General features: G+C 44.6%; 1 long non-coding RNA gene across 1 annotated transcript; it reads right to left on the bottom strand.

The window, feature by feature from the left end:
* Positions 1 to 638: 638 nt before the first annotated feature.
* Positions 639 to 27,659, bottom strand: LOC122916536. Its single transcript, XR_006386216.1, has 4 exons — positions 27,618 to 27,659; positions 24,540 to 24,780; positions 9,302 to 9,600; positions 639 to 788 (listed from the first exon to the last, which is right to left on the bottom strand). It is a non-coding gene; the product is annotated as an uncharacterized LOC122916536 (long non-coding RNA).
* Between the last annotated feature and the right edge of the window lie 125 nt (positions 27,660 to 27,784).

Raw genomic sequence — 27,784 nt, 5'->3', positions numbered from 1 at the left:
CTGAACCACCCAGGCGCCCCTATTGTATGTCTTTTAAAAATCATCTGTCTTTCTATTGGGAACAGCCTTGGTGTGGCTGAGAAGTCTATCTGGTGCGCCTCTGGCCTCTGGTTTCAGGCCAGGGTGCTGTGAAAAGTCCCACCTTGGCCAGATACACTGGCACAAAGGCAGAAAGGATGTCAGCTATATGTTGTGTGATATTTGTGTCCTCTTAAACTAGGCTACTCCAGATCGTGTTCCTTGTTTCAGCTCGGGCAACACACACTCAGATTTTTTTTTTTTCTCTTAGGAAGTTGAAGCTCAGTTTGTTTCTCTTCACTTTAAAGTATTCTAAATTTGTGTCATTTCAGATGCCATTTAGAAACCCAAGGCCCTTCTTTGTATTTAAAGCCTTCTTATTTTGGCCATAGATTAATGTTAAACATGTTAATACCATATAATTGTTTGCTATTGAATAAGCAGTACTTAATAACATGAACATATGCTGAAATCATGTGACCAAGGGGTGTGACATTTATGGTAATCGATCAAGAAATGATGTACATGTGCATACAATAAGGTTGGGTTTGCCTGCAGTTAACAAGAATCTGACAGTGGTTTAACTAAAATCATTTTTCCCCCATAAGAAGAAATTTGGACATGAACATACCAGAACTGGTACAGTGACTGTATGATGTCCTGAGGGACCCCAACTCTGTCTTGTTCCTTGGGTCACCATCCTTAGCATGTGACTTTTGTTTCTCAGGGTCACAAGTTGGCTGCTGCAACTCCAGATGTAAAGTCTGTATCTCAAGCACGAGAAAGGGCAAGGACAAAAGGTCAAAGTTGCCAAGCAGGTGAGTCTTTCCCTTTCATCAGGAAAACATCTTTCCAGAAACCCACTGAGTAGACATACTCTTACATTTCACTGCACCTGCCAAAGTCTGTTACAGGGCTGCTACTCACTGTGAAAGAGCTCAGAAAAATCAAGTCTTATACCCTGGGGCATCCTGAACAACACGAGGGTTCCACTGGTAAGGTGCATGTTGTGGAGGCAATTTCTGGGAATGTGAGCATGAGCTTACATGTGAGTTGGTAAATGCTACCCCTCCCTCACAGCCCAGGGATGTCCTCCAGGGATGGCTTCAGAGGGGTGTGCTAAAGGCAGATCATTAAATAATGATATTTGTTTAGTTGATTTTTTACATATCTGTTTTTCTAGAGTAAATTTGGGTAGAAAAACAGCATCAATATCAATTATTTTTAGGGAACATCATTCAATTTCTTCAGAGCACAGTTCAGGAAAATTCTGGCCTAAGTCATAGAAGTAACTTACTCCATATGACAGAGTTTACATTAAGAAAACTGAAAACCAGGGCAAGTGCGTGGCTTAGTGGGTTAAAGCCTCTGCCTTCGGCTCAGGTCATGATCCCAGGGTCCTGGGATGGAGCCCCATATTGGGCTCTCTGCTCGGCAGGGAGCCTGCTTCCTCCTCTCTCTCTCTCTCTCTCTCTCTCTGCCTGCCTCTCTGCCTACTTGTGATCTCTATCTGTCAAATGAATAAATAAAATCTTTAAAAAAAAAAAAAAGAAAACTGAAAACCTGTCTCAAGATTTCTTTAAAGTATATCCTCCCTTAGATTAAAATTTTAACTTAATTTACAATTTAAGAATGGATTTCTGTATCTCGGCACCAAACCTGTTGTATCCTCCTTAGGACTACAAGTTTTCATTTCCAAATTCCAAATGGATAAGTAGTAATACATGGTTCACATCCTGGGTAACTCTTTTATTTTTTTTATTTTTAAAGATTTTATTTATTTATTTGACAGAGAAAGATCACAAGTAGGCAGAGAGGCAGGCAGAGAGAGAGAGGAGGAGGAGGAAGCAGGATCCCTGCTGAGCAGAGAGCCCGATGCGGGGCTCGATCCCAGGACCCTGAGATCATGACCTGTGCCGAAGGCAGCGGCTTATCCCACTGAGCCACCCAGGCGCCCTGGGTAACTCTTTTAAAAACAGTAACGTGTGCTTGTTAATCTGAATCATTTTTAGTCTCTGCTTCATGGTTTTGACATTCTCCTGGCTACAGCTACAAGTCTTCTTTTATTCTTTTTACTGACATCGTCTCTGTCCTGAGTGAAATTGATCCTCCTTTCTCACACTCAATTCTGAATGACTTTAAGTATAAAAATAATGGTGTTATGAAAATAATGCATGCTCATTGTAAAAAAAAACAACAAAACACATTTATATCTTCCCGAGCCCTATCCCTTTCATAGATAACTGTTAACTCTCTTCCCACCCCAATCCCTTAATCTTCATTTCAGAAGTTGTATCTGGTAGGTGGCTCTAAGAGAAAGATCTGGGTATGCTGGCTCCAGCCCCTTCCTTTTTTGGGACAGACCTATGTTCTGACATCTCTTCTGTGCAGTATAAAGCATTCACCCAGCTGGGCCCCAGACTGGGGAATGTGTCTAATTCAGAGGTTAAGCCTTCCTAAACCCACTGGCCATAGACTTTAGACATGTTATCTTAATAGCTCTACAGACAATAAGAGGGATATTTTCATTTCCACCAGCCAGACTCCTGTGTCTGCATCTCAAATAGTTCAAAACTCAGGAGGGAAGCGGGTGGGGGGAAGGATATTATTTCTTTGACTTCCTAAAACCCTAATAATCTTTATCTATGTATCAGAATGTTCCCCATCTTTTATGACCCAGGCCAAATGCCATCCTTACTACCCCTCCTCCTGAAAGTGGACACAACCTGCCCTTGCTCCAGTCTTTTCAATGTTCTTCCTTTCCTCACTTTTGGTCACTTGTCAAATTTGGCGAGAGTGTGAGCTGTGTACTTACACACCTCAGTGCTACACAGCATAGGTTGTTCTCAACTTTAATGGCTGGGCTTTAAGATTACCTAAACTTCCTTTTTACGTTCTGACACTCCTAAATGGAGGGTTATATGCCAGATTCAGACTCTCAAGATTCAGCTGAGAAAAACAAACATTTCCAGCTATCACGCAGGAAGTTGCTTGCTAGTCAACTGCTCTGCTGCTTTATCATTTTTGTCACTGTGACAGTTTGGGGATAATTACTAAAATATTTTATTATATTTGCAGTGGTTCTTTTATAAAACAAATTTAAAGTGGAAAACGAGAGATCTCATCCTGGTGATCAATTGAGTTAAGGCAAAGATGGAAATCGCTAAGCATGTTGAATGCCAGGAACAGTTGACCTCGATTTGGTTATTTGTTTTGTATATGGTGCCTGACTTTTGTAAGGATCAAAATGGGAAAGAAAAAAAAAAAGTATAACATGGTGTATTAGTCTGGGTTCTCCAGAGAAATTGGCCATGACTATATCACCCTGTAACTAGGATTCAGTGGGCCAAGGAGGTCACCTGACTCAGGGTGGGCCAATCAGCTTCCCTTTTTTCTGAATATGGAGCTGGGAGTCAGAGACTGCGAGAGTGTCTCAACTTGGGAGTACTGCATGCTAAGTGAACTTGGGAGCCACTGGAGAGAGGAAGGCGATGAGCATATTCTATTTTGTGGGCCCAAGAAACAGAGAAACCAAGCTGTAGAGAGAATGAGGATAAAACAGAATCACAGAGAAAGGTAGAAACAAAGAAGGGTCCCAAAGGCTCTCCTGTTCCATATTCTACTCCTCTCTGAGATCTCTCAGCATTCTTGCCCTAGGGTTCTGGGATATACCCTTGCATACTTATAATTTTCTCTTTTTTGCAATCACAACGTCTCACTACCAAAGAGTCTTATCTAAGCACCTGTGATAATACATACAAAACCAAGAAAGTCAGTGACTCACCATATTCCTTTTTCATTGTGGTAAAATGTACAGAACATAAAAGTTACCATTTTGGCCTGTTTTTAAGTGTCCAGTTCCATGGCATTAAGTACATTCACCTTGTTCTACAACTATCATCCATCTCCAGTTCTTCTTGACATTTTCTTAATCTGGATCCTCTGTGATGTAAGACACTTCATTGTGGTTTCTGAGCATGAACTAAGGTGGTGCTGTATTCCAGCACCTTGAGATGGTTTGGGGCTCATTCATTTTAGTTATATTCCTAATTTGAATTTATTGTCAGGGGACTTGTTTCTTCTTCATAATTTTAGAGTTTAGAAAAAATACCATTACTGAAGGGTTCTAGCTCTTGTGCTCATTATAAAACCTCTGGCTGTTCAATAAAATCCACTGACCATTGCTTCGATTTCATATCCTTTGGCTAAACATCACAAATAGCTTTACATCTAGACCCACGTTCATATGATCCCCATTTTACATCACACCTTCACTCAAGAAGTTTATAGACAGTCCCTTAAAATACTATAAATAAATAATGAAATTACTTGTTCTTTTTTTTTAAGATTTTATTTATTTATTTGACAGACAGAGATCACAAGTAGGCAGAGAGGCAGGCAGAGAGAGAGGAGGAAGCAGGCTCCCTGCCGAGCAGAGAGCCCGATGCGGGGCTCGATCACAGGACCCTGGGATCATGACCTCAGCCGAAGGCAGAGGCTTAACCCACTGAGCCACCCAGGCGCCCCTGAAATTACTTGTTAAAGATCCAAAATTAATGCATCGAAGGCACAGAAATACATGACACACGTTAGATGGGATGTGTGCTTGGCTACGTTTGTGCCTCTCGTGCTTTCCCCTCTTGCAATATATTTTATCATTTCCCAACTTTTCTTCCTCTAAGTTATGGGATTTTTAGGCCTCTTAGGTAATCTACTTAACTCACAGGCTTCTCAACTTTTTTACAAGATAGGTTCACAATAAGTATGAACAAGAGAGGCGCGAGAGGTCCTTCTGCTGCTAGGAGAAGAGAAGGGACAGGTCTATGGCACAGCCTCTGCCGGGAATTCCCGAAACCTCCACATTGTTGATGAAGCCACAACAGTTCCCTAATGGAAAGACTTTTTATTCACATAGTGAATTTTAAGTAGAAATGTTGCTAAGTTTTTATAGCAAACATTGGGAGAGAGAGCATTCAGATGGTGCTGGGGATCTAATGATGAAGACAAATGATGGTCTCCCTCTTTGAGAAAACCCCCTCTGCTGGGCGGGGAGCCGCTGGCCTCAGTTCTGGAGCTGCCATGTACAGTGGGCTCTTTTCAGGGGCTAATTCTTACTCCCCGGAAGGATTATGGACACTCCCAACCCCTTTGTTCACAGCATTCTGCCAGTTAGGCCACACTGGTCTCGTTTCAGATGCAAACATCACAAGGGCTTCCTCCCACAGGCACACAGGGAAATGTCCACAAGGGCTTTATCTTTTATCTTCTCTTGGGTGCTTCCATGAAGAACCGGGAACAGAAAGGAGTTAATTCACTAAATCATTAAAGAGGCCAGTAGTGTCTTGAGTGTGGGAGGACGGAGATAATTAAGACTTGGAACACCAACCTCTGAGGCTTGCAGTTTAGAGGAGTCTTAAGAGAAATTCTGAAAACTCAAGGCTTTTGTCTCCTGGGAAGGCTATGCTCACCACATAATACCACTCATTCATTATGTGTTAAATAATAACTATGACTTAATGCATAATCGCTATAAATAATCATTATAAAGAATGCATTGCCTTCTTTGTAAAAACAAAACAGAAATTCTTGGGCTCACTGCTTCCCATAAGAAGCTGCACAGCAAGGAAGTCCTTACCTTAACACTGCAGCTTCAGTCCCTGGGGGTAAGGGACTCTGTGTGTATGTGCTTGGAGAAGTTGTGGGGATGGTCCCATTCCAAGTCTATAGTCTGTGATCTGGGTGGATGCCTTCCTCTCCTTTCTGGGATGGGAAAACTCTGAGATGCTGAGCAAATGGGTGGCTTTGGCAGCTTCTCCTGATGGAGAAATCAATGGTGTCTATTTTTCAAAGATCACTTAGGGGTGCCTGGGTGGCTCAGTGGATTAAAGCCTCGGCCTTTGGCTCAGGTCACAATCCCAGAGTCCTGGATCGATCCCCACGTCGGGCTCTCTGCCCCGTGGAGAGCCTGCTTCCTCCTCTCTCTCTGCCTTCCTCTCTGCCTACTTGTGATCTCTGTCTGTCAAATAAATAAATAAAATCTTTTTTAAAAAAAATAAAGGATCACTGAGGGATAAATGGTATCCATGTTTCTATCTGCCTCCCCACCTCCATGGCTGTGTTCTGGAACTAGCAACTTCTCTTGCCTCATGGGGCAATTAATAGGCCTTTGTTTTCTAAAGCTCAGGCATGTAAAACTGCTAGAATAGAACATATGCAATAAACTTCTAGACATTGATCTTGGCGATGATTTTCTGAATCTGACTCCAAAAGCAAGGAAAACAAAAGCAAAAATAAACAAGTGGGACTACATCAATCTAAAAAGCTTCTGCACAATGAAGGTAACAGTCAACAAAACAAAAAGGCAACCTACTGAATGAAGATTTGCAAATGATATATCTGATAAGAGGTTAATATCCAAAATATATAAAAAACTCATACAATTCAATAACAAAAAACAATCTGATTTAAAAATGGGCAGAAGATTTGAATACATATGCCAACAGGCACATGAAAAGATGTTCAACATCCCTAATCATCAGGGAAATGCAAGTAAAAATCACAATGAGATATCCCCTTATACCTGTCAGAATGGCTAGCATCAGTAAGACAAGAAACAGGGGCATCTGGGTGGCTCAGTTGTTGGGCATCTGCCTTCGGCCCAGGTCATGATCCCAGGTTCCTGAGATAGAGCCCTGTGTCGGGCTCCCTGCTTGGTGGAGAGCCTGCTTCTCCCTCTCTCATTCCCCCTACTTGTGTTCCCTTTCTCACTATCTCTCTCCCTCTGTCAAATAAATAAATAAAAGCTTTAAAAAAATAAGACAAGAAATAACAAATATTGGTGAGAATGTGGAAAAAAGGGAACCCTCATGTCCTATTGATGGGAATGTAAATTGGTGCAGCCATTATGGAAAAGAGTAAAGAGTTTCCTTAAAAAATTAAAAATAGGGAGTGCCTGGGTGGCTCAGTGGGTTAAAGCCTCTGCCTTCGGCTCAGGTCATGATTCCAGGGTCCTGGGATTGAGCCCCGCATTGGGCTCTCTGCTCAGCAGGAAGCCTGCTTCCTCCTTTCTCTCTGACTGCTTCTCTGCCTACTTGTGATCTGTCTGTCAAATAAATAAATAAAATCTTTTTAAAAAATTAAAAATAGAAATACCTTGGGAGAGAGACAAACCATAAGTGACTCCTAATCTCACAAAACAGAGGGTTGCTGGGGGAAGGGGGGTTGGAAGAAGGGGGGTGGGGTTATGGACATTGGGGAGGGTATGTGCTATGGTGAGTGCTGTGAAGTGTGTAAACCTGGCAATTCACAGACCTGTACCCCTGGAGATTAAAAATATATATTATATGAATAAAAAATTTAAAAAAATAGAAATACCATATGATCCAATAGGTTCATTACTGGATATCTATCCAAAGAAAATGAAAATACTAATCCAAGAAGATACATACACACCTTTGTTCACTGTGGCATTATTTACAATAGCCAAGATATGGAAACAACATAAACAACCCAAGTGCCCTTTGATGGAAGCATGAGTAAAGATGTGGTACACACACACATAACACACACACACACACACTCTCTCTCTCTCTCTCTCTCTCTCGGGTGGAATACTACTCAGCCATAAAAAAGAATGAAATTTTGCCTCTTTTTTTTTTTTTTTTAAAGATTTTATTTATTTATTTGAGAGAGAGAGAGACAGTGAGAGAGAGCACGAGCGAGGAGAAGGTCAGAGAGCGAAGCAGACTCCCCATGGAGCTGGGAGCCCGATGCGGGACTCGATCCCGGGACTCCAGGATCACGCCCTGAGCCGAAGGCAGTCGTCCAACCAACTGAGCCACCCAGGCGTCTTGTGACAATATGGATAAGTCTTGAGAGTATTAGGGTAACTGAAATAAGCCCAACAAAGAAAGACAGTATCACATGATTTCACTTAAGTATGAAATCTAAAAAAACAAAACAAATAAAACAAAACCCAGATACATATATACAGAGATTAGTGATTATCAGAGGGGAGGGGCATTGGGGGCAAAGTGGGTGAAGGGGATAAGAATGCAAAGTTGCAGTCATGAAGTAAGTAAGTCCTGGTGATGTAATCTATAGAATAGGGAATATAGTCAGTAACATTGTGTCAGCTTTGTAAGGTGCCGATGGTAACTAAACTTATTACCCTGACTTTTTTGCAACGTTTATAAATGTTGAATCACAATATTGTACACTTGAATATAATAGCTCAGTTACACCTCAATAAAAAAGTAAAAATAAAATAATAAAATTTTAAAAACAAAAACACCCCTAATGTACCCACTAAGGAGTTCTTTAAGTGTTAACTAACTAGGTAATTGTTAAATGCTGTCAATGAGTGGTTCCAGACCTTAGCATCCATCTAACTCTCTGGGGGTCTTGTTAAAACTCAAAATTGCTGGACCCTATTCAAGAGTTTCTGACTTCGTAGGTTTAGTTTTGGGTCTGAATTTGCATTTTTAAGTTCCCACGTGATGCTGATGCTTGCTGGTCTACAACCACACTTCCCAGGAACCACTGATTCATATTATTTAGAGCTCCCTGATGGGTTTTTAAGTGTTGGAGTGTTTTTGGTGATTGAGAGGATGTTGGTTGTGGTTTTTTGTTTGGTTGGGAATGCATTATTTTTCCCCCCTGCATTATAACTAATGCAGTATAGACACTGGATATCCTAAAATCACCAGCAAATTTTTAGGAACAGATTAGATTCACATTATCTGTTATGCCTGTGCTGCCAACTTGAGACCACCTGGGGAGTTTGTTGGAAGCCACCTTCTGGCCCAGCAGGCCCACATTCAGGACTGGACGCCTTCTGATGGGTGGGCCGTGCTGGGAGAGAAGAGCAGCCTGAAAGGGATTTCATAGCCCTGTGAAGGAAAGAGACAAAAGCCACCCCCCCCCAATTCTGCTGCAAGGCTAAAAAGCCCTTTCATTGCTAATGAACACAATTTGGAGAACTTGGCTGGGAGCCTGGAGCTGAGGGAACCAGAGCCATGGACAAGTTACTAAGTGTCCTGTGAAAGCCCCACAGAGCAAGTTAGGGAGCCCAGACTTGGCTACTGAATGGTGTCAATGGAAGGGACCGGATGGCCAACAGGCTCTCGGTGGGACCTGAGGAGGTGTCATTATCCCAGCCTGGAGGGGGCTTCAGGACAGTGTAGCTTGGGATGCCAGATGGGGATTTCAACATTTTGGAGAAATGGATCAGGCTAGGGAGTGTTTATTTGCCCAAGGAGTCAGGAAGGCTTAGCTGTCTTACCCCAGTATCATTTCTCCAAACTTGCCACGTGCTTCTTCAGTCAGGTCTGAAAACTCAACTTTCTTCTTGGTATTAAATCAGGAGATCCGTACATTCAAGTTTCTTCTAGCCCATGAGAGGAGCTTGTTAGAGAAGTGAGATCTGGGTCTTTCCACATCTGTGTGTGTTTCCTTCAAAGCTGCAATGTCCATGCTGATCTTCTCTCTCATATTTATTAGTTCTCTGTCTGACCAATGGTGAAATGGGGCCAGGAATACCTGTATCCAATTGGCATGAAGGTACTGTGGAAATCATTTCATCTGAAAGATGAATGAATGAATGATTGGAATATTGATAAAAAGTGGAAGTCTTTGTGTTTTGAGATTATTTATAAGAAGTTCTGAATTCCATAAGGGTGAGGGTTTGTCTGATTTTTCACTGATATCCCCAGTTCTTAGTACAATGACTGACACATCAAAAAAAAAAATGTTGAATGAATGAATGGGAAAAAGGGAAAACATAGAACTATAGAACTTAACAACAAGAGAGGTCCCAGGGTCAAGGACAGAGCCTGATTTGTAAGCCCTGGCAAGGTTTATATTTTTCCTCACACTAGATGGGCTCAGGAGTCCAACACCAGGCAGGCATCCTCCATGGAGCAACTCAGTTATCCCGTTCACGTTCTCTCACTGCTTTGCATTTTGAAGACAAATAACTTAAGCTCTAATTATTGGCTCTTTTTTTTGTCAAGGAAGAAAAAACATTCCAGTCCAGCTCTAAGCATACTGTGTCTGGTCCTATTCACTTGTAAAAAGTAAAACAAAACAAAACAAAAACCTAAAACCTGGCAACTTTCTTGGCATTCTGTGTTCTCATTCCAAGTTTGTGAAGGAGTCAAAACACACGTTATCTGTGAACCCTTTCTCAATCACAGCTAAAGTCAGCTTGGCCTCCCAGAGCTTCTCCAACATCTCTGACCCACTGGCAGGTCAGCTTCCAGCCAGGACGCTCTGGCAGACAGTCATCAATGGGAAAGGACTGGAGAAGTCTTGTGGTCTTTTCACTGTAGAGGTTACATGGCTTGCTACGGTCATCCAGCTGTCCAGAGACAGACCCTGTTCACGTCCCAGCCCAATGGCACTTTATAGAAAGGACACTGCTCATCAGCTGACCTGGACAGCCTTCAGAGATCAGGGCCTGTGGGGAGAGGGTACGGGTGGTGAAACCTGCAGGCTGTGGCTTAACGGCCAGTGGGGAAGTTGCACACTTCCCCCCACCCCCTCGGCCTGACTGCCCTTCCTCTCTCGGCTGCAGCACCAGAGAGGCAACATCTGTGTGTGTGGCCACCCCTGCCTGCTCCAGCCTGTCCCGAACCTTCCCCAGCTCTTCCTCTCAGCATCGGAGCCCCTCTGTGTGTTAGTGCAGGGCAGAGAAAAGGCACAGAAAGGCTTGTGTCACCTGTAAACAGTGGTTCCCTTGAGTGGTGGGATGGAAGGGTGCAGATGGAGACAATTAACTTCTCCTGTACTCACCTTTGTGTTGCCAGACATGTTACAACCATCATCTACAACACATGCCATTTTAAAAAATGCAATAAAATTAAAGTTAGTTGTAAAAGGATGCATACTGTATGATATCATTTATATAAAATCCCAAACTACAAAAACAATACTGTGCATTGTGTATGGGGCTAAACCTACATAGTAAAAGCCCCAAACCTGCCCAGACACTACATACTAGCTGCAGAGAGCTGTTATGGAAGGGAGGTGCAGTGGGGGTGAGGGAGGCCACTTTGAGCCATGACATTTTGTTTCCTTAAAAAAAAACCCAACAACCCAAAACCTCAAAGCAAATATGGCAAAAGGTTAATGTTCATTAGAGTGGGTGATGGGTAGCTGGATGATTGTTAACATTATTCTCTACAATTTTCCAAACGTTTGAAATACTTCATAAGCTCAAAGATTAGCTGCAATAAAGGGAGAAAAGGACTGAGTTTACCTTATTTGTAACTTATCATCTTAGCAATTCCCTGTCCATTGCCAGGATAGGAGAAATTGGGGAAGGAAAGAAGGAGAGAGGAAGGATTGCAATGAGTTTGGGTGAGCTAGTCTGCTTTTCTGATTTTCCTTAATCTTTGTATCAGTCACTTGGAGCTACTATAATTAAATACCATAGGCTGGGTGGCTTAAACAACAAACATTTCTTCCTCAGAGTTCTAGAGGCCGGTGAGCTCAAAATCAAGAGCTAGAAGAATCCATGTGTGGTGAGGGTCCTCCTCCTGATTTACAGACAGCCACTATACTTTGCATCCTCTTCTCTTTTTTTTTAAGATTTTATTTTTATTTATTTTAGAGAGAGCAAGCGAGAGTGGGAGCGAGAGGGGGGGAAAGCAGAGGGAAAGGGAGAGAGAATCTGAAGCAGACTCTTCACTCAGCACAGCGCCCGGCAGGTGGCTTGATCCCACAACCCTGAGATCATGACCTGAACCCAAATCAAAAGCTGCATGCTCAACTGACTGAGCCACAAAGGTGCCCTGCACGTTCTTCTTATAAGGGCACTAATCCCACCATCAGGGTCCTACCCTCATGACGCCATTTAAGACCTCCCAAAGGCCTCAACTCTAGACACCATCACACTGGGGGTTGGGGCTTCAACATATGACTTTTGAGGAACACAAACATGTAAACTATAGTATTCTTCCACAACGTCTATTTGGCAATAAACAAGAAAGAGGCAAAATTTATGTACTCTGGATAAATGGATGGATGCAAGAATGGATGGATGGATGGGTGAGTAGACATCCTAATGAACAGATGGCTTCCGGGTTCTTGGTGCAGCTTAGAATCTGCCTGCATCAGGATGCCTGGATGGCTCAGTGGGTTGGGCATCTGCCTTCCGCTCAAGTCACAATTTCATAGTCCTGGGATCAAGTCCTGCATCGGGGTCCTTGCTCAATGGGGAGCCTGCTTTTTCCTCTGCCTGCCTCTCCCTCATCTGTGCTCTCTCTCTCTTTGACAAATAAATAAAATCTTAAGAAAAAAAAAAGTATCTTCATCCATCATGAAGGCTCACAGAGGCCATCTCCTGCAGCTATGGGATTGCTCTCTGCTCACTCCCAAATGTGATACACAGCATTCATGAAACAAGGCCCTTGTGCTTTTGCCTGTCAAACCACAAGTACCTGCATGTTATACTAAGCAGTTAGAACATAGAGTACCTACTGCCGATTATCCCCCTTGTGCCAGGGGTGAAATTTCCCTGGCGTCCTTCCCCAGTCCCAAGTTGAGACCTGCAGGAACAGGCATGGGAGTTCAAGGGGACAGTGGCTCGCCTGCTTTCCAGGCGATGGGAATAACGTGTGTGGCCATTCCAGAAGAACTACCTCAATCTTTTTCTTTTTTATCTTATTCATTTGACAGAGAGAAAGAGAGTGAATAAGAACACAAGCAAGGGGAGCTGCAGAGGGAGAGAGAGGAGCAGGCTCCTTGCTGGGAGGAGGGAGACAACATGAGGCTCAATCCCAGGACTCTGGGATCATGACCTGAGCCGAAGGCAGATGCTTAATGGACTAAGCCACCCAGGTACAACTCAGTGTTTTCTTTAAAAAAAAAAAAAAAAAAAAATCCCTGAGGGCTGCCTGGGTGCCTCATTTGGTCTAGCCACTGACTCTTGATTTCCCCTTGGTCATGATCTCAGGGTCATGGGATGGAGCCCAGTGCAGAGTCTGCCTGCCCTTCTCCCTTTCCCTCTCCCCCTTGCTGTGTGTGCATTCTCTCCCTCCCAAATAAGTAAATAAATAAAATCCTCAAAAAAAAAATGCCCAAGAAATAGTGGGCAAGGCAGGTGTTCTTCATTTTACCCTTTTTCTTGGAGTGTGTAACCTGGATTTGGGGAGTAGAGGGCCTGGCTGGGGTCCCAGCTAAGGGCAAGTCTCCTGCCTTGGAGAGCAGAGCCAAGCTCACCGATCAGCTGGCACAGGTGGATGTTAGAAGGCAGCCTGGTGGGGAAGTGCCCAGGCCCCCAGGGAAGCTAATATTTGCTGAGCTCTTACTATGCTCTAGGTGCTATGCATAGTCCAATAGTGTTTAACTCCTGCAGCAGCTTTGAGTTAGGTGAGCTGTGTGGCTGGATGTCAGCTGTGCCTATGGGATGGGATGCGCTGGGAATGAACCTGCTGAGAGGGGCCTGGGACCCGGCTGGGGAGGACCAGATGCTGCACCAAGGATCCATCCACGGTGATGGGAGTGATCAGGGGCTTTTCACAGGACTGCAGCATGACCTGACTTGGCTTCTGGAGTGGTAAATCTGGCCGCAGGGTGAGAATGGAGTGGAGGGGGTAGGAATGCATGCTGGGAGGCATTGGGCAGGTCATGGCTGCAGTCGGGCCTGACTGTACCAGTGGGTGGGACTCGTGCTGGGCCCTGATCAAAAACAGGGAGGCTGGGCGCCTGGGTGGCTCAGTGGGTTAAGCCGCTGCCTTCGGCTCAGGTCATGATCTCAGGGTCCTGGGATCGAGGCCCGCATCGGGCTCTCTGCTCAGCAGGGAGCCTGCTTCCCTCTCTCTCTCTCTCTGCCTGCCTCTCCATCTACTTGTGATTTCTCTCTGTCAAATAAATAAATAAAATCTTTAAAAAAAAAAAACAGGGAGGCTGACTCTCAGGTCTGGAGAGCATCACTGGCGAAGAGATCCAGAGAGGAGGCAGCAGTCAGGCAGGAAGAAGAAACTATAGATGGTGGATGGCATCGTGCTCAGGCTCTGCCCCCAACCAGCCCTGAGATCTTGGGTAAGGCACATCATCTCTCTGGGACTCGGTTTCTGCTTCTGTGAGACCGTGGCACTGGGCACAGTCTCCCCCATTGGGATGACTCCCAAGGCCTTCTGTACCTCGGCCTAGAGCTGACACCACCAGGAGTGCCAGAGAAGCAGCCAAAGTGGCTGGAGGGGTGGGCACCTGGCGCCACTGGGCCTCACGGCAAGCAAAAGGACGAAGCTAAGGCCGGGAGTGAGCAAGCACAGCCAAGGCTCTCGGGTGTGGCCGGGACAACGATGTCTCCAATGCAGAGCTCCAGCGGGGGCCACCAGTGCTGGCAGGAACCGCGTCCTCTCTTCATAGCAACATGTTTTCCCGGGCAGGCACTGTCTGGCCTCTGATCAAATGGATTTTGCAATTCTCACTGTCAGGTTTAAGCTTGGACTAGGGAGCAGGAAAGAGTGAACACTAAGTTGGCTTCGAAATCACTCTGGTCTTCTAGTTCAGTCTCCTTGGAGGCAAGGGCTGGCATGGACCTCCTAAAGATCCCCTTGACCTTGTCTTACTGGCAGCCTCTGGCTAGAACCCTGCCTTGCAAACCCCACACTGACCTGGGGGGCTTCCTGCCTTGGAGCTGAACACCTGCTAAGTTTTTTAGGCCCTGCCTTGTGTTAGAATTTAGGACAGGTTCTTGAGCACCGTGGCTAAGTCCTCAGCCTGGTGGGGTTCAAAGCCTGACCCCTTTCAATGCATTTCTATGCACTTTCAGCTATATTGCCATGGTAAGTGACTTGGACTCTCTGTGCCTCAGTTTCCTTGTGCCTGCAGAGGAAGCATGGTGGGCCCCACTGTGACTCTGTTTAGTGGGAATGATAATGCTACCTACTTCACTCTTAGGAATGTTAAGTGAGAAAAGACCCATAAGACATTTAGCCAGGCACACTGTAGAGCCAGGCACACTATAAGCTCTCAATTAACTGATGGCTGTCACCATAATTAAGCATTTGCTATCAGTACTGAGTATCCACCCTACTCCAGGCTTGGGGATATAGTGCTTAACCTATGAGTCTGGCAAGCAGGGTCCCTGTCCTCAGACTTACTGTCTGGAGGGGAGGCAGACAAGTTAACCATAACACATTAATTAGTACACACGCACTCCACTAGGGACACAGGAGGTACGGTAGGAGCACATATTGGTGGCACTTTCCCCAGAGTTGGGGTTCCCAGCCCTAGCAGCCTCCCTCTTGTGGTCTAAAGTGTTCTCTCTTTGCCTGGAAATATCTTCCCCCAGAAATCTGCATGACCCATTCCATCATATCATTCAAGACTCTGATCAAATGTCACCTCCTTCCAAGGAGACTTCCCTGATCTTTCTGCCTAAGACAATTCCCACCCACCCCATCCCCTTCATTTATTTGTCAGAGAGAGAGGGGGAACACAAGCAGGGGGAGTGGGAGAGGAGGAAGCAGGCTGCCTACTAAGCAAGGAGCCCCGATGTGGGGCTCTATCCCAGGAGCCTGGGATCATGACCTGAGCCGAAGGCAGACGGTTAACCAACTGAGCCCCCAGGGTCCAATTTACCTTCTATAAAGTGAGCTTGATGAGAGCAGGGACTTCCTGTTCTTTAGCCCTTACGTATCCCTGGTGGCAGGAAAATGCCTGGATCACAGGGAGCCATCAGTAAATGTCTCTGATGAATGAAGTGACCTCCACGCTGGATCCTGAAGGACGGACAAGGGTTGGTTAAGGAAAGGATCAGCGAGGGAAAAGAAGATCTTCCAGATGGAGGGAACAGCATGGCAAAGGCTGGTGGAAGGCGAGCAGAACATTGCAGCAAATAATTCAATATGGCAAGTGCGTGTTAGCCTGGGTGTACTGAGAAGCAGAAGCCAAGAGACGAGATGTGCAATGGGTCTGACCCAGAGGCCTGCTGTGGTTGGCCCCTGACTGGGAGTAGCTGAAGGGACCTGTGGCCTTGGTGTGAACACACTGAAGCTTCCAGAAGGATGGAAGTCCTTCAGTCCACTCTGCCCCCTGCAGCAGCAGATCTCAGCGGCACAGTTCCATGACCGCTCAACCAACTGAGAGGGTGAGGGAGGAAGCGGGGACACATGAGTCTGGAGAGCAGAGCAGCTACTGAATCGTGAAGATCGACAGAGCTGGGCTTTACCTTAGAGGCCGCCAGTGCCACAGTATGGTTTCATGCAGGGGGAGTAATTGTACTCACTTGGATGTCAAAAGGATTACTTTGGCCACAGTGTAGAAAAAGAAAATCCAACCCTATTTGAAGTCTACAGCAGTATTCGAGGCCGCTGCGGTCCAGCCGGTCATGCAGCGTTTTCGGATTGGCTCCTTTCCCATAGTAATGCACATCTAAGGTTCCTCCCTGGCTTTTCACGGCTTGATGTGAAACTTTTTACAGCTTTTTAGAACTGAATAAAAGTCCACTGTCTGAATGTCCTATGGTTTATCCATTCATCTCCTGAAGGACATCTTGGTTGCTTCCAAGTTTTGGCAGTTATGAATAAAACTGCTATAAATATGCATGTGCCGTTTTTGTGTGGATGTATGTTTTCAGCTCATTTGGGTAAATACTAAGGAGGTGATCTCTGGATCAGATGGCAAGCGTATTCTTAGCTTTGTAAGAAACCTCCAAACTGTCTTCCAAGGTAGCTGTATCATTTTGCATTCCCACCAGCAATTAATGAGAGCTTCTGTTGCTCCACATCCTTAACCAGCAATTGGTATTGTCAGTGTTTCAGATTTTAGCCATTCTAATAGGTATGTCGTGGTATCTTGCTGTTGTTTTAATTTGCAAGTCTTTAATGATCATGACCCCTTTATAAAATTAAATTTATAGTATAATTCTGAATTATTCCAGATATTTGCTTTACTTTTTCTGAGATTCTTTTTGTTTTGTATAGAAAATCTTTTTTATATAGAATCTCTTTTCAAGAATATATTTTGTTTACTATGACTCTATCTGCTTCCAAAATAGCTACTTAAATTATTTTTCAAATAATTCAAATAATACACTAAGTACACAAAGTACACAAATAAGTTTGAAGCAGGATCCCCAGTGAGCAGACAGCCTGATGAGAGGCTCAATCCTAGGACCCTGGGATTGTAACCTGAGCTGAAGGCAGATGCCCAACTAACTGAGCCACCCAGGCACCCCTTGCAAATGAAGACCCATAAAATGCTAGGTTAAAAAAAGTAGTTACCACTTTGGGTTGGTGGCTATTCTCCTCATTCCTCCCTGCAAAAGTTTTAGTAAACTGGAAAAGTCACATTTGAAAATTTTCTGAGACTATTGCCTTGTTTCTATAAAAACTAGAAAAAGGACAAGTGAAACCAGCTTTGAGAGGTATGTGACTTCAAGGCCACACACCTGGTTAGCACTGGGGGGAGGGGGTAGCTGAGCTCTGAGACCTTGTGGTTTCAAGACGAACACAAGGCTAACCCTAGGTCTGAGTTTCTTTCCAGAATCTCCTGCTCTCCCAAGCCCTTACTTAGCTGGCAGGACTAGCAAACAGTGCAGCCCCAAGAGTTAAATGGTGCGGTAGGCCGGAAGAATTGACCTGGTTTAAATATTGGCAGGAAATGGTGGGGGGGGGCTCAGCGGAGGCTGTCTGCCCTTGGTTTCCCACTGACCTAGCCAATGAGCAAGCAGCACCAGACCATAAAAGGTCCTGAGAGCACTATGTAGGGTAGGGTTTTGTTCCCCACTTGCACACAGCAGGGCAAGATCAATATTTGCTAACTGATGGAGAAAGGAAGGTAGAGATGAGGCACGAGTCCTTGACAACACCCCTTAGCCCTTATCTGTGTGGCTGTTCAATAACCTGGTAGAAGGTGCTGAGCGCTAGACCTTGTGGTTTGAGGACAAACACAAGGCTGACCCTAGGGGTCAGAAAGCCTAGGGGCTTTCTTTCCAGAAAGATACGAGTTTCTGGCAGCTGTGGAGGGAAGCCGCCACATTTTGTAACCAGGCCTGACAGGAAGATTAGAGGCAGCGGCCACTTGAAAGGCTTTGAGAACAAAATCAATACAGGGCCTGCAAGCCAAGAGTTCATAGCTTTCAGCTGTTTGTGGGTGCTGAACTGGAAAGTTGAGAGGGGCCCCAGCTGCCTTGCAAGGAGGGGCAGGCTACTGGCAAAACCCATTTAGTAGCCACTCACGGAAGTCCCCACAAGACAGAAATCTAATCTTTCTTACATCTGAGGTTAATGGCCTCCACAGGAAGTAAGGGACAGGATTCAAACAGAACAGTAGTAAAATCACTGATCCTATGGAATGGCTACTGATTACCAGGCATTTGCCTATTGATCTTCTCAACAAGCTGGTGAATCCACCATAGGAAGGTCATATGACTTACCCAAGGTTATCCAGCTGGTATAGTTGAGAGCTAGGATTCCAGCCCATCTAGCCCAGAACAGCACCTGGTTCCTTCCACAGTGCCAACTCCCAAAGAGGACAACAACGTGATTTAGACACTGAATAAGGAAAGGGAGCATATTCTTAAGTTCTCAAAGAACAGATTTAAAAACATTCTGCTGTGTTAATAAGAATTTTCTTTCTTAGGGCGCCTGTGTGGCTCAGCTGGTTGAGCATCTGAGTCTTGGTTTTGGCTCAGGTCATGATCTCAGGGGTCATGGCATTGAGCCCTCCCTCAGGCTCTTGCTCAGCAGGGAATAGGCTTGAGACTCTCTCCCTCCACCCTTCCCTCAGTGTGTATGCACCCGTGTGTGTGTGTGTGTGTGTGTGTGTGCGCGCGCGCGTGCACACGTACACACTCACTCTCTCTCTCCTAAATAAATTAAAAAAAAATTTTTTTTTTTTAAGAATTTTTTTTCTCGGGGTGCCAGGGTGGCTCAGTGGGTTAAGCCGCTGCCTTCGGCTCAGGTCATGATCTCAGGATCCTGGGATCGAGCCCCGCATCGGGCTCTCTGCTCAGCAGGGAGCCTGCTTCCTCCTCCCTCTCTCTCTCTGCCTGCTTCTCTGCCTACTTGTGATCTATCTCTATCTATCAAATAAACAAATAAAAATCTTAAAAACATTTTTTTTTTCTTTCTCACTTTAGAAAATTGGCATTGGCTCTACCTACCCTAAACACGGTCGGCCCTGCCATGCTTGTCAGGCTTCTTTAAAGATACTCCCATCCCATCCCAAGTCTGGAGAGAAGTTTGTGCCTCCTTCCCTACGGCGGCACATCAACTATCATCCCTATGGAGAATCTAACAAAGCAGGGAGATGGGTATTTAATTCTAAATTTTCCTTAAGGATTTCCTGATTTGGCCTAATTTCTCCCCAGACTGGTGGAACAGGAATAGCAACATAACTTATGTAAACTAGAAAATGGTACAGTGGTTTTAAGTTACACCAAACTGTACATTGGATTTAAGACTTACTGCTCTAAGGGGCGCCTGGGTGGCTCAGCGGGTTGAAGCCTCTGCCTTCGGCTCAGGTCATGATCCCAGGGTCCTGGGATTGAGCCCCGCATCAGGCTCTCTGCTCAGCAGGGAGCCTGCTTCCCCCCTTTCTCTCTGCCTAACTCTTTGCCTGCTTGTGATCTCTGTCAAATAAATAAATAAAATCTTTTAAAAAAAGACTTACTGCTCTAAGACCCTCACAACTTTATACAAAAAAGCAGCTGCAGAACTGTACATACAGTATGATCTGTTTCTGTGAAACTGACTGCTCTATATAAATTCATTCGTGTTTGTAGCAAGTAATCTGAGAGGATGCTTGCTAAACAGCTAACAATGGTGAGGCTCAAGGCTCTGTGCCTTGTTTGTGTAAAGAGTCCTTAGAACACTTTTCCCTTCCCACACTGCTTAACTGTTTCAGACTTCTAGGACACTATGAATTATTATTTTAAAATAATTTATTCTTATATTTTCACATAGTAAAATTCACTTTTTGGTGTAGACTTCCGCAAGGTATGACAAGTGTATAGAATTGTGTAACTATCACCACAATCACTTAGTTCTTATCACCCAGAAAAAAAAAAATCCCTCTATCTGAATCCTTGGAACTAGTGAGCTGTTCTCAGTCACTCTAGATTGCCTTTTCCAGATGTCACAGAAATGGCATCTTATAGCATGTTGCCTTTTGAGTCTGGCTTCTTTCACTTGACATCATTAATCTGAGATTCATCTGTGTTGTTGCCTGCTTCAGGAGATCATTCCTTTATTGCTGAGCAGTACTGCATTGTGAGATGTCTGCGTTTTGATGATCCACTCACCCCTTGGAAAACATTTGGGTTATTAGTGGTTTGGGGCAGTTATGAAGAAAGCTGCTATACACATTCATGTACAGGTTTCTAAATGAACACAGCTTATTTGGCGTAAATAGGAATAGGATTTCTGGGTCATATGCTCAGCGTATATTTAACTCTATAGGAGGAATGACAAGGGGCGCCTCGGTGGCTCAGTGGGTTAAACCTCTGTCGGCTCAGGTCATGATCTCAGGGTCCCAGGATTGAGCCCCGCATTGGGTTCTATGCTCAGCGGGGAGCCTGCTTCCCACCCCACCTCTGCCTGCCTCTCTATTTGTGATCTCTCTCCCTGTCAGAAAAATAAATAAAATCTTAAAAAAAAAAATTATAGGAAATTGCCCACTGCTTTCCAAAACCAAATAATATATGAGAGTTCCAGCAGCTCTGCATCCTCTCCGGAACTTGAACTAGATATGATAAGTGTTTTTGACTGTAGCCATTCTCACAAGTGTGTGGTAATACATCACTGTGGTTTTAATTTGCATTTCCCCATTGACTGATCCTGTTCAACACTGTTTTATATGCTTCATTCATTAGCCATCTTTTTGGGTATAGTGTCTGTATAAATCTTTCACACATTGTTGTTCTATTGTTTTGTTAGTGTTGAGTTATCTTTTTTTTTTTAAAGATTTTTATTTATTTATTTATTTGACAGAGAGAGATCACAAGCAGGCAGAGAGGCAGGCAGAGAGAGAGAGAGGAGGAAGCAGGCTCCCTGCTGAGCAGAGAGCCCGATGCGGGCCTGGATCCCAGGATCCTGAGATCATGACCTGAGCCGAAGGCAGCGGTTTAACCCACTGAGCCACCCAGGTGCCCAAGTTATCTTAATCTTTTTAAGAACTTATTGTATTGAAATAATGTATAACTGACCTAAAAATAAACTGCATGTATTTGAAACGTACAGTTGTTAAATTTGACATAAACATATATCTGTGAAACCATTGCCACAATCAAGATGAGTTTATCCATTATCCACAGGAATTTCATACCCCTTTATAAATTCCTTCATACCCCTTTATAAATTACCCTTCCCGCCACCACTCCATCCCCAGGCAACCAGTGACCTGTTTCCTGTCATCAGAGATTAGTTTGCATTTCATAGAATTTTATAGAAATGGAATCAATGTATTGTGGACTCTTTTCGTCGGACTTCTTTTCCTCTGCCTAATTGTTCTGAGAGTCCCCATGTTCTTGCGTGTATCAATACTTCATTCCTTTTTATTGCTGGGAATATTTCATGGAATCGATACACCTTAATTTTTTATTAATTAACCTGTAGGTGGACATTTGGGTTGTTTTCAGTTTTTAGCCATTACAAATAAAGCTGCTATGAATATTCATGCACAATTCTTGTCTGGGCATACTTTTTCATTTACCTGGGGTAAACACAGTAACTAATTAGGAGTAGGTATTTGGTTGCGATATACAGTAGGTGTATGTTTAACATTTTAAGAAACTGCTAAACTGTTTCCAGCTAGTTACACCACTTCACGTTGTTATCTTAACTAAATGAAAGTAATCTTTAAAAAATGGTTTTAGGGGCACCTGGGTGGCTCAGTGGGTTAAGCTTCTGCCTTCAGCTCAAGTCATGATCCCAGGGTCCTGGGACTGAGCTCCGCACCAGGCTCTCTGCTCGGCAGGGAGCCTGCTTCCCTCTCTCTCTCTGCCTGCCTCCCTGCCTACTTGTGATCTCTCTCTGTCAAATAAATAAATAAAATCTTTAAAAAAAATAAATAAATAAAAAATGTTTTTACCCATATTTATTGATCCCTACACGTAAACTATACAAGCTCTCCTCAGTCACAGATTTCGGGGTAAGAGTGGGGAAGAGAGCTAAGTTTTTCCTTTATTTTCCTAATAAAGGAAAGAATGAAGGGGTAGTATGGGGGAGAGCCCCTACGTGGAGCCAGTTATCTCGTCCGTCACTCGTGGCAGAAAGAGAAAATTAAAAGACCCGATGACTGTATGCCTTTAATGGAGTTAGGAAGAACATAAATGTCTCCTTTGGGATTTTTTTTTTAAGGTTTTTTTAACGGACAGAGATCACAAGTAGGCAGAGAGGCAGGCAGAGAAAGGATGGCGGGAGCAGGCTCCCCACTGAGCAGAGAACCAGATGCGGGGCTCCATCCGAGGACCCTGGGATCATGACCTGAGCCAAAGGCAGAGGTTTAACCCACTAAGCCACCCAGGCACCCCTCTCCTGCGGGATTTTATGGGCACGTGGGGCAAGGCTGTGTTATGTAAAGACCCCTCTTCAATCTTTTTTTTTTTTAAGATTTTATTTATTTATTTGACAGAGAGAGACACACACAGAGAGAGGGAACACAAACAGGGGGAGCAGGAGAGGGAGAAGCAGGCTTCCCGCCAAGCAGGGACCCTGATGTGGGCCTCAATCCCAATACCCTGGGATCATGACCCGAGCTGAAGGCAGCCGCCTAATGACTGAGCAACCCAGGTGCCCGCCCTCTTCAATCTTAAAAGCTATCTAAATGAAACACATTAGCCGCCAAACCCTCACTCATCTCATGGGCCACAGTAGAACTCACCATATACTTTGGGATTCTTTCTTAGAGTGTAGAAGTGAAAAAACCCTTCCCTCTACCTCTTAGGTTTAATACCCAGGGCACACAAAGCACAACAATAAAAGGGAGATTAACAGGAGAGAGGATTATTCTGCATACATATGAGGATCTTACAGAAAAAAAGTGAAAAAACTCCAAAGAAGTGGTGAGACTGGGGGGATTTACATACCACTCCACTTTCTAACTTATCTTTTGAGAGATAGCGCATGCGCGAGCACTCGCATATGTGTGTGTGTGTGTGTGTGTGTGTGTGTGCCGCATCCAGGCATGAAGGAGGGAGAGGCAGAGGGAGAGAGAATCTTAAGCAGGCTCCACGCTCTGGGCAGCGGAGGTATATCATTTTCACTAAGGGTGAAATACTGTGGAAAGTCACAAGACAAAGGTGGAGAAATTGGCTTCTAGGTATATACATTGTGGGAAGGTAAATATATATGGGAAATTAATGGAAGATAAGGGTTATCGTTGTAGAGACTGAAGCTGGGGCCTTCTCCATTCGTAAGTCTTCTCTCTGGTAATTACGAGTGGTCTTCCTCTTCCTGGTATGGAAGAGGAGACCCCTTTACCAATGGAAACTGGCACCTGAGGAACTCGGGTTCTTTTCCTATAACCCCCCTATAGTGACAAGTGCCCCAAATGTTTTTCTGTAACTCCCCCTCCAACCACTGGGGGCCCATCTGATTTGTCTGCACTCCCTGAGATTCCACTCCTATTAAAATCCAGGTTCTTTCCATTTCCACCTATTTCTGGGGGAAGTGACCCAGCCTTGGATATGGCACCAGGCACAGAGAGTGGTCTCTATAGGTTTTGTGTCCAAAGTGGGGCTCAGTGAGCTTTGAGAGTCTTAATCCCCTCCTTGGAACAGATCAAAGACTATGAGTGGGGAACCTTGCCGAGAAAGGATGGGCACTATTACTGGGACATGAACTCTCACTCATAGCTCCCCAGCCCTCAGACCGGTCCACACTAGCTTTCTGATTGTTCTTCTGAGAGAGCAGAGGACATCATGGAGTGGGGCAAGGGGGAAGACAATGGGATGGGGGAGAATGGTTCCGAGTAATTCCTTTGGGGTCACATCCTTTTTATTTATTTATTTATTTATTTTTGAGGGAGAGAGAGAGCGCCAGCACAAGCAGGGGTAATGGAAAAGGGAGAAGCAGACTCCCCACTGAGCAGGGAGCTAGATGCAAGACTGGATCCCAGAACTCTGGGGTCAGGACCCCGGCCAAAGGCAGTTGTTTAACCAACTGAGCCACCCAGGCACCCCGTCACATCCTTCTTTTGAACCATGATTCTACAATTTGTTCCACCTGAGCTTCTCAGAAGTTTAGAGTAGTGGTTCTCAAAAAGCACTGCCTGAAACAGCAGACCCAGCATCACCTGGGCACCTGGGAACTGGTTTGAAATGCAAATTATCTGGCCACCCTAGCCCTCCCACCAAATTGGAAACTTCAGATGAAGCCCAGCAGTTAAAAAAAAAAAAAATCCCCCACCATTCCACCCCTGATCACCACCCAATCCCACCCGCCCCCTCACACACACACATACGCATGCCTGACTAGCAAAGAGCCATAGCTGGAGTCTGTGATGAGGAGCGCAGATCAGATCGTTGATAAACTTAGAAAATCCTAAATCTTCCCTCCCCCTACCTTTCCAACAGAAGCCTCTTGCTTCCAGTAAGACTTTCACACAGTCCTTATTCAATTCTTCATGCCGATCTTACTTTTGCATTCCAGCTGGGCACAAAGCTGAGGCCTGTTTTCCCATTATCCGTCAGATGAATGGTTGGATTGGTGTCCCAGCTGCCCGGTCGTGCTTGGTAATTGGAAACAGAGACCTGGAAGTCCCAGGGCAGTTTCTGACTTCCCCGCTGGGGAGCCAGCTGGAAGCCTGTCAAAGAGGAAAAGACATTGGTGACACAGCGCCACTCTGTGGCGGCTAGGAGAAGAGCCACTCTTGGCCTCACAGTCTACACTAACATTAAACCTCATCAAATCCAAACGTAACAGCCATTTAAAGAGCATTTCCTATGTTAATAGGCATCCTGATCATTGCTTTTTCTTGTAATAACCTCTGCTTTTCCTATGCAGTAGATAAGATCCACACAACTAGTAAGAGCCTGGAGTCTGCAGAGGCTGCAGGAGCGCCCTGAGCCTGCTTTGTCCTTGTAACCTGCTACTTGGTGGGGAATGCTCCTTATATAAGGTCGTGCTTTTGAAGCTCACACGTTCAGGCAGCACATGGGATTCTTGTTAAAATTCACATTCTGATTCAGCAGACCTGGGTTGGAATCCAAGATCCTACATTTCTAAGGGCTCCCAGGTGACACCAATCCTGTATTGTGGACCACACTGAAAGCTAAGACCTCGAGCAGTGAGTGCTGTCAGAGAGAACTTTCTGTGATGGAAGCATTCTAACTCCGTGTTGTGGCCACTAGCCACGTGTGGCTATTGATCACTTGAAATGTGGCTACTTGAAACCATGAAACTAGATTTCAATTTTAGTTAATTTCAATTAATTTTAATATATGAAGGCCCCTGTGGCTAACAGCTATCATACTAGACAGAGAAGTGTCCCTCATTAGGGGGGGGCTCAGGCTGACTTTGAGATGGCTTGTCATGGAAGAGCCAAAATTCCATGGCAGGTTAAAGCAGGACCATCAATTACCAGATTTTTAGAGAGATTAATATACCACAACTCTGCCATTTTATATACGAACTGAGTCTCAGAGAGGCAAAGTATCTTGTCCCAGAGCCACAGAGCTAATACAGCAAGCACGCTTTTCACTGTTAGTGACCACCCCTCAATTAGACAGAGAGCACTCTCGATAATGCAAGTCACACAGCGAGGTTTATTTCCAGCTAGCTGGGGCCCAAGTATCTGCCTGGCGCAGTGGGTTTCAACAAGGACCCCGAGCACTCAAAGCCAAGGGTTTATATAGCATTTTCAAGGCACTTTTTCATAGCTATATACACATCTTGCACCCCACTTTGACAGTTTAACTTTGTTTAACCTTTTGCCACCCCGGCCTCGCCATCCTGGCGGTTAAGTGAGATTTAGGTTTAGAAGAAATTTTACTTTATTTACATTTCCTTCTGCCTCTGCCTCCTTCAGTTTTATGGTGAGGAGGGCCACCTTAGGCCTCCAGGTACTGAGCCATTTGTCTCTGGAACTTGGGCCATTGAAAAGATGGCCTTTTTGTTGTAAACCACTAAGACATTTGCAAACCAAGGGAGACTCCTGTCTTGCAGGATTGTGATCTCTGCAAATTAACTATTTGTTTTTCTTTAACATTTGGTCCCTGTGGTGCCACCACCTAACTGTCCTGGTGGTGTATGATTAAGTTTTTTTTTCAGGTTTTAGTTAGTTCCTCTTATCTCAAGTCTGGTATGCAGTGTCGGCCTGTTAGGGACACTCAGTAAAATGGCTTCCCGGCCTTCAGGATGGCCATTCTTATGCTAACCCACTCTTACAGTGCAAAGTGCCAGCTTTTGCTTTGCCAAGATGGCTGTACTTATGTCAGGGCTAGACTCGAGGTGGGTACAGCCTTGTTTCCCTTGGCCTCCACACCTGGAGCTGGTTTCCGGGACTTGTTTTGAAGCCCCTGGGGGAAGGGGAGCAGGGACAGTTTAAGGGTTAAACAACAAAGTTATTGTTTAACCTCAGTGGAAGCCTCTGGCTAAAATAAAAATATAAAATGGGTCCTTACATCACCACTCAGACTTTCCTCTAGGCCTACTAGCCTCCAAAGGAAAAATGTTATGTCCCCACATTTAGGAGCTCCTCTGTGAGTACAACAGCACAGTTAATAGACTGGAATCAAATGTTACTCATTAGTTTATACAATATATGAATCAGTTAACCAAGTTTAAAAGTAATTCAACTTCCCAAGGAAATAAACTGATTTTTAGCTATAGCATGCTGATATTTTGAGGTATTAAGATAGCAAGGCAGCGGACTAGCATCTCAAGGACTGTCTCCAAAATGCCAAAAACACTTCTAGGTTTATATAAGCAAAATGCAGGACAAAGGTCAGTGGCTACTGTAGGAAGGCAGTGAAGGTCAAGTTGATCGGTTTTCTTGGGTGGGGTCTTGCTGGCTCAGGGTAGTCCTTATTGCCTGAGGGGTAGATTCAGTTTCCATCAGGGAATTCTTTGCCCTCGTAGTTGAGATAAACTGGCAAGAAGAACTTAATTACAAAGTTTGAGGTAGAAATGGAGGTAGTTGAAGTCCTTCAATGAGTTTTCCCCAAGAGTAAATGATGAGAAAGCAAGACAGAGAGCCCAGGATGGAAACTAGCAATTTATAACCTCCACGCTAAGAGCCATATTATCACTTCTGCCAGGCCTCCATCTTACCTGTAAAATTTTATGGCCCTGCTGAAGATCTGGATTCCCTATCCTGCCATGGAAACATCAGACAACTTGAAATTTTCAAAGCAAGATGGCAGACTGAGTTCCAGAAAGGCTGAGATGAGCAACATAAAGAAGACAGAATTCTTGGAAAAGTAGGCATCAAAAGTTTTTCTCTTGTTGTGTGCTGGGGATAAAGTCAGGGCCTACTTATTCATTAGGCACATAAGTACAGTGCCTAATGGATACGTGCCCAGGACTCGTGACATGCTTAGGGGCCCATGAAAATACTTTAATTTCTTTTCTAAATTAGGAGAAAAAATGGAAATTTCAAGTTGGACAAAATGTTTTAGCATATAATATTAAGATAGTCACCTTTAGGGTGCCTGGGTGGCTCAGTGGGTTGAGGGTCCGACTCTTTTTTTTTTTTTTGAGGGTCCGACTCTTGATTTCAGCTCAGATCGTGATCTCAGGGTCATGGGATCGAGCCCCACATCAGGCTCCGTGCTCAGTGAAGAGTCTGCTTATCTCTCTCCCTCTGC

The sequence above is a fragment of the Neovison vison genome, chromosome 8 (assembly GCF_020171115.1).
Source record: "Neovison vison isolate M4711 chromosome 8, ASM_NN_V1, whole genome shotgun sequence".
NCBI classification, from domain to species: Eukaryota; Metazoa; Chordata; class Mammalia; order Carnivora; family Mustelidae; genus Neogale; species Neogale vison.
The sequence above is the reverse complement of the archived record's forward strand: the minus strand, read 5'-3'. Positions and strand labels throughout refer to the sequence as shown.